The sequence below is a fragment of the Sebastes fasciatus genome, chromosome 5 (genome assembly GCF_043250625.1).
Source record: "Sebastes fasciatus isolate fSebFas1 chromosome 5, fSebFas1.pri, whole genome shotgun sequence".
Classification (NCBI taxonomy): Eukaryota; Metazoa; Chordata; class Actinopteri; order Perciformes; family Sebastidae; genus Sebastes; species Sebastes fasciatus.
The window spans coordinates 496,679-504,178 of NC_133799.1; the positions used below are offsets into that span (position 1 = coordinate 496,679).

Sequence of the window (7,500 nt, forward strand, 5' to 3'; positions counted from 1 at the left end):
TACACACAGAGTACAAGTACACAAGAGTACTAGTACACACAGAGTACAAGTACACAAGAGTACTAGTACACACAGAGTACTAGTACACACAGAGTACAAGTACACAAGAGTACTAGTACACACAGAGTACTAGTACACAAAGAGTACTAGTACACAAAGAGTACAAGTACACAAAGAGTACAAGTACACACAGAGTACTAGTACACACAGAGTACAAGTACACAAAGAGTACAAGTACACACAGAGTACAAGTACACAAGAGTACTAGTACACACAGAGTACAAGTACACAAAGAGTACAAGTACACACAGAGTACTAGTACACACAGAGTACAAGTACACAAGAGTACTAGTACACACAGAGTACTAGTACACAAAGAGTACTAGTACACAAAGAGTACAAGTACACAAAGAGTACAAGTACACACAGAGTACTAGTACACACAGAGTACAAGTACACAAGAGTACTAGTACACACAGAGTACTAGTACACACAGAGTACAAGTACACAAAGAGTACAAGTACACAGACAAATACTGCAACCCAACAGGAAGCAGTCAGTAGGATTCACACTGACCCAGAGGAGGAAACAGGAAGTCAGAACGCGTTGATCATCAATAACTGATCACCAGTATTATTAGACATCTAATGAATAACAGTGATGGCGGCGTAGAAGCGTAGCGCCCATCCTCCGGTTTTAACGTCACTAAATTCATTAACTCAACTTGTGATTTTTAGGTTGTAGAGGCTCAGTTCTAAAGCTAGAGTGAAGATACTGGTACTATATATCTATATATCTATATATATAGATATATAGATATATATAGATACAGTATATATGTAATATTATATTATACATTTAAGGAATATTAAAGTGAACTGAGGTGTCAAACTGTCGTTAAACCTGAGCCAAGAGAAAATAAATGATTAATTATTAATTATCAATAATGATTCGGTCATTTCAGAACTCAAAGTGTTGATGTGTATTTATCTAATCTGACAGCAGGAAGAGAAGAAACAGCTCAGCAGCTGGAAATATTCATTCTCTCTCCGCCCGAACATTCTGCTTTAGGTTGATTATATATTATATAGAGATGAATATTGTAATACTACAGTATTTTAATACTACAGTATTTTAATAGTACAGTATTTTAATAGTACAGTATTTTAATAGTACAGTATTTTAATAGTACAGTATTGTAATAGTACAAGTGTCTGTCCAGCACGTTAAAGTCAAGTCTGCTCAAAATCTACAGACAATACTGCAGAAAATACTGCAGAAAATACTACAGACAATACTACAGAAAATACTGCAGAAAATACTACAGAAAATACTACAGACAATACTACAGACAATACTACAGAAAATACTACAGAAAATACTGCAGACAATACTGCAGAAAATACTACAGACAATACTGCAGAAAATACTACAGACAATACTACAGAAAATACTACAGACAATACTGCAGACAATACTGCAGAAAATACTACAGACAATACTACAGAAAATACTGCAGACAATACTGCAGAAAATACTACAGACAATACTGCAGAAAATACTACAGACAATACTACAGAAAATACTACAGACAATACTACAGAAAATACTACAGACAATACTACAGAAAATACTACAGACAATACTACAGACAATACTACAGAAAATACTGCAGACAATACTGCAGAAAATACTACAGACAATACTGCAGAAAATACTACAGACAATACTGCAGAAAATACTACAGACAATACTACAGAAAATACTGTAGAAAATACTACAGACAATACTGCAGAAAATACTACAGACAATACTACAGAAAATACTGTAGAAAATACTACAGACAATACTACAGAAAATACTACAGACAATACTGCAGAAAATACTACAAAAAATACTACAGACAATACTACAGAAAATACTACAGACAATACTGCAGAAAATACTACAGAAAATACTACAGACAATACTACAGAAAATACTGTAGAAAATACTACAGACAATACTACAGAAAATACTACAGACAATACTGCAGAAAATACTGTAGAAAATACTACAGACAATACTACAGACAATACTACAGACAATACTACAGAAAATACTGTAGAAAATACTACAGACAATACTACAGAAAATATTACAGACAATACTGCAGAAAATACTGTAGAAAATACTACAGACAATACTACAGAAAATACTACAGACAATACTGCAGAAAATACTGTAGAAAATACTACAGACAATACTACAGACAATACTACAGAAAATACTGTAGAAAATACTACAGACAATACTACAGAAAATACTACAGACAATACTACAGAAAATACTGCAGAAAATACTGTAGAAAATACTACAGACAATACTACAGACAATACTGCAGAAAATACTGTAGAAAATACTACAGACAATACTACAGAAAATACTACAGACAATACTACAGAAAATACTGTAGAAAATACTACAGACAATACTACAGACAATACTGCAGAAAATACTACAGAAAATACTACAGACAATACTACAGACAATACTACAGACAATACTACAGAAAATACTACAGACAATACTGCAGAAAATACTACAGACAATACTACAGAAAATACTGTAGAAAATACTACAGACAATACTACAGACAATACTGCAGAAAATACTACAGACAATACTACAGAAAATACTGTAGAAAATACTACAGACAATACTACAGACAATACTGCAGAAAATACTGTAGAAAATACTACAGACAATACTACAGACAATACTGCAGAAAATACTGTAGAAAATACTACAGACAATACTACAGACAATACTACAGACAATACTGCAGAAAATACTGTAGAAAATACTACAGACAATACTACAGACAATACTACAGAAAATACTACAGAAAATACTACAGAAAATACTGCAGAAAATACTAGATGAATATTGTAATAGTACAGTATTGTAATAGTACACGGTACAAGTGTCTGTCCAGCACGTTGAAGTCAAGTCTGCTCAAAGATTGAAGGTCAACCTCTGGAGCAACTCTATGAATCAACCCACCATAATAATGATATATTATTATTATTATTATTATTATTAATAACTCGTCTCTGACAGTCCAATCAGAGACGAGTTAATAAAGTCGGTCCTGAGACTAAACAGCGAGCCTGATCTCAGGTCTATATACTGTATATATATATATATATATATATATACAGTATATATATATAGTATATATACACAGTATATATATATACAGTATATATATATACTGTGTATATATATACACAGTATATATATACTATATATAGTATATATATACAGTATAAAGACCTGAGATATATTTATATACTGTGTTTATATACTTTATATATATATATATATATACAGTATATAGTATATATATACTGTATATATAGTATATATACAGTATATATATACTATATATATAAAGTATATAAACACAGTATATAAATAGTATATATACATATAGTATATATATATATAGTATTAAATTGTCTGAGGAGACTGTAGCGTAACGTTATATTAAATCTATGTTTCCTTCTTTCTTCTACTAAATGTTTTCTCTTCATCGATGCTGAATGAAACATTTCAGACTACATCTGATCATCATCATCATCATCATCATCTTCATCATCATCTTCATCTTCATCACACGGCGGAGGTTAAGTTTACGTGTCGTACATCTGAACAGAAACTCAACATTCACTGAAACAAGACGATGAAACTGAGACGCTTCGTTTTTAGTAATCTGACGACTGAAACATGTTCATCAGAAAATTAACGTCAACGTGTTTCTGATTATTGTTGAAAATGAACTTCCAGATCACATGTGAATAATGTGAAGAGGATTTGTTTTATATTTATTTACATGTGAAAACACTTTTTGTTCACATTAATGTTTCAGATCGTGACATCGACTGAAAAACCAACAAAAAACTAATTTTTGTATTTTGATGTTGTCGAGGATTTACAGAAAATTGTGCCGTTTCTACTGAAAATCCACCATAAATCTACCGTAAATCTACCGTAAATCTACCGTAAATCCACCATAAATCTACCGTAAATCTACCGTAAATCCACCATAAATCTACCGTAAATCTACCGTAAATCTACCATAAATCTACCGTAAATCCACCATAAATCTACCGTAAATCCACCATAAATCTACCGTAAATCCACCATAAATCTACCGTAAATCTACCGTAAATCTACCGTAAATCTACCGTAAATCCACCATAAATCTACCGTAAATCTACCGTAAATCTACCGTAAATCTACCGTAAATCTACCGTAAATCCACCATAAATCTACCGTAAATCCACCATAAATCTACCATAAATCTACCGTAAATCCACCATAAATCTACCGTAAATCCACCATAAATCTACCGTAAATCCACCATAAATCTACCGTAAATCCACCATAAATCTACCGTAAATCTACCGTAAATCTACCGTAAATCTACCGTAAATTGACTGTTCCTCTACTGAGCTCTACTGTGATCTGCTGTTGTATCACAGTTTCACAGTTTCAGTAACATGAAACACACCTGTGTTCAGAATCTGTAGAAAAGTACTGAAGGAACTTCTACAAATACTACAAACTATATGAGATCAGTATGAAGTGAATGAAGCACCAACAGCCCCAGAAAAGTACCACAAAGTACCAGCCAGTAAAAACACGATGAGGTCGAATCAGGTCACAAAATGCTGCACGCTGCTGTTCTTTCACACATAATTATATTACATTATATTCTTTATATTCTTTATATTATATTATATTATATTATAATACCATATATTATATGGTATTATAATATAATATATGGTATTATATTATATTATAATACAATATGTTTTATTGTATTATATTATATTATATTATATGATATTATACTATATTATATTGTATTATATTATATTATTATATTTTACATTATTTTATATTTTATCACATCACAGAAGTCAACAAATAAACTGGGTGGTGATATGATGACAGATATTTCCCTTCAGTGTCTTATTGGACGACAACGTTGTAAATTAATGGTGAATATTAAAAACAAGTATTTATAATAATACTGGATATTTCTGAAGTATTTGTGCGTCAGCGTTGAGTCGCCAGACGCCTCGCTCCACTTCCTGTCTGCTGACGGTAAACCACTGATATTAATATCTCATTTCTGTCCTCCACTCGTCAACGCTTAAAGATTCACTCAAAGAGTCGGAATACTCTGATTTATGTAGTACAAATACAACGTCGCCCTCAACGCTCACTGATTACTGGAGCACACACACACACACACTGAAGTACTACAGTACAGATATACTGGAGGGAGTACTATTCTGTTCACAGTATGTGAATATGTGAGATGACAGTATGTTGATATTAATTTAATTTAATTAAATATCAATTAACAGTTATTGATTATTGATCGACAGTTTGTCGTCTCACAGACTCAAACTGGAAGAAAATACTACAGGAATGCTGCAGAAAATACTACAAATAATACTGCAGAAAATACTACAAATAATACTGCAGAAAATACTACAAATAATACTGCAGAAAATACTACAAATAATACTGCAGAAAATACTACAAATAATACTGCAGAAAATACTACAAATAATACTGCAGAAAATACTACAAATAATACTGCAGAAAATACTACAAATAATACTGCAGAAAATACTACAAATAATACTGCAGAAAATACTACAAATAATACTGCAGAAAATACTACAAATAATACTGCAGAAAATACTACAAATAATACTGCAGAAAATACTACAAATAATACTGCAGAAAATACTACAAATAATACAGGAATACTGTTGAAAATACGACAGAAACTACTGCAGGAATACTGCAGAAAACACTGCAGGTCAAAAGTACAGGAATACTGGAGGAATACTGGAGGAATACTACATGAGTACTACAGGAATACTGGAGGAATACTGGAGGAATACTACATGAGTACTACAGGAATACTGGAGGAATACTGGAGGAATACTACATGAGTACTACAGGAATACTGGAGGAATACTGGAGGAATACTACATGAGTACTACAGGAATACTGGAGGAATACTGGAGGAATACTACATGAGTACTACAGGAATACTGGAGGAATACTACATGAGTACTACAGGAATACTGGAGGAATACTACATGAGTACTACAGGAATACTGGAGGAATACTACATGAGTACTACAGGAATACTGGAGGAATACTGGAGGAATACTACATGAGTACTACAGGAATACTGGAGGAATACTACATGAGTACTACAGGAATACTGGAGGAATACTGGAGGAATACTACATGAGTACTACAGGAATACTGGAGGAATACTGGAGGAATACTACATGAGTACTACAGGAATACTGGAGGAATACTGGAGGAATACTACATGAGTACTACAGGAATACTGGAGGAATACTGCAGGCAAAACTACAGAAAATACTACAAGAATTCTGCAGGAATTCTGGAGGAATACTACAGATAGTACTACATGTGTACTAGATGTGTACTAGATGTGTACTAGAGGAATACTTGGATGACGCCGGCTCTCTCCGACCAATCAAACGTGTGTTTTTGTTCTTTAACTTTAATTTCTCTGATTTCTTTCCTTCCTGTTGTAAAACCTCCAAAATAAAACCACAAAAGCTGCAAACACGGCAGGCTCCTATTGGACGGTTCAGACCGCAGCCGGCCAATCAGAGGGCAGCAAAAAGAACACAGAAGAAGAGAAAACAGTGACATGTTGGTGTCATCAGAGGTCACCGCTGGACTGTAGGGGAGACCGGGGTCAATGTAATCAATAAATATGAGATCAGTCATCTGGTTCTGGTTTCCTCATCAGTACAATCTGTTTGTTATAAACTGAATTTAGTTTTCAGACTAAAGCTGAAGAGTCACGTTAGATATTTATAGATTATTTGAGTTATTGATTAACTTGATCGTTGATTGTACAGATGAACTGATTATTAAATATCCATAAAGAATCAAAGATGTATTCATCTAGACGTCTTTAAAAGTCCCATTCAGTTCATAGAGACAGAAAACAGAGAAAAAGGGTTTAATATTATTGTTCATTCAATTAATCAACATTTAATGTTAATATTATTATTATTATTATTATTATTAATATTAAAAATAATCCGAAATTAACTTCCCAAATTCAGAGGGTTCGGCCTCCGTTTAGACGAGTCTGACTCTTTCACTGAATACTACAGGAATACTGCAATTTATATTATTTGTATTTTAATATTAATAACACCTGAACACGGATATTGTGTCTTTAATCTGGACTATAATTTCACATCAGTGTCTCAGTAATAATTCTATAATAATAAATCTATATTCTCTTTATTCTATATCTAAATGTTGGTTTATTTCTGGAGCGTGTTGTTATTATTATTATTATTATTATTATTATTATTATTATTATTGTTATTATTATATTATTATTATTATATTATTATTATTATT

At 32.3% G+C, this 7,500-nt stretch overlaps 1 protein-coding gene across 7 annotated transcripts in view; it reads right to left on the minus strand.

Annotated features, from left to right (window-relative positions):
- Positions 1-7,500, minus strand: part of efna2b (ephrin-A2b) — a 124,529-nt gene that overhangs the window by 116,055 nt on the left and 974 nt on the right. The window lies entirely within an intron of this gene.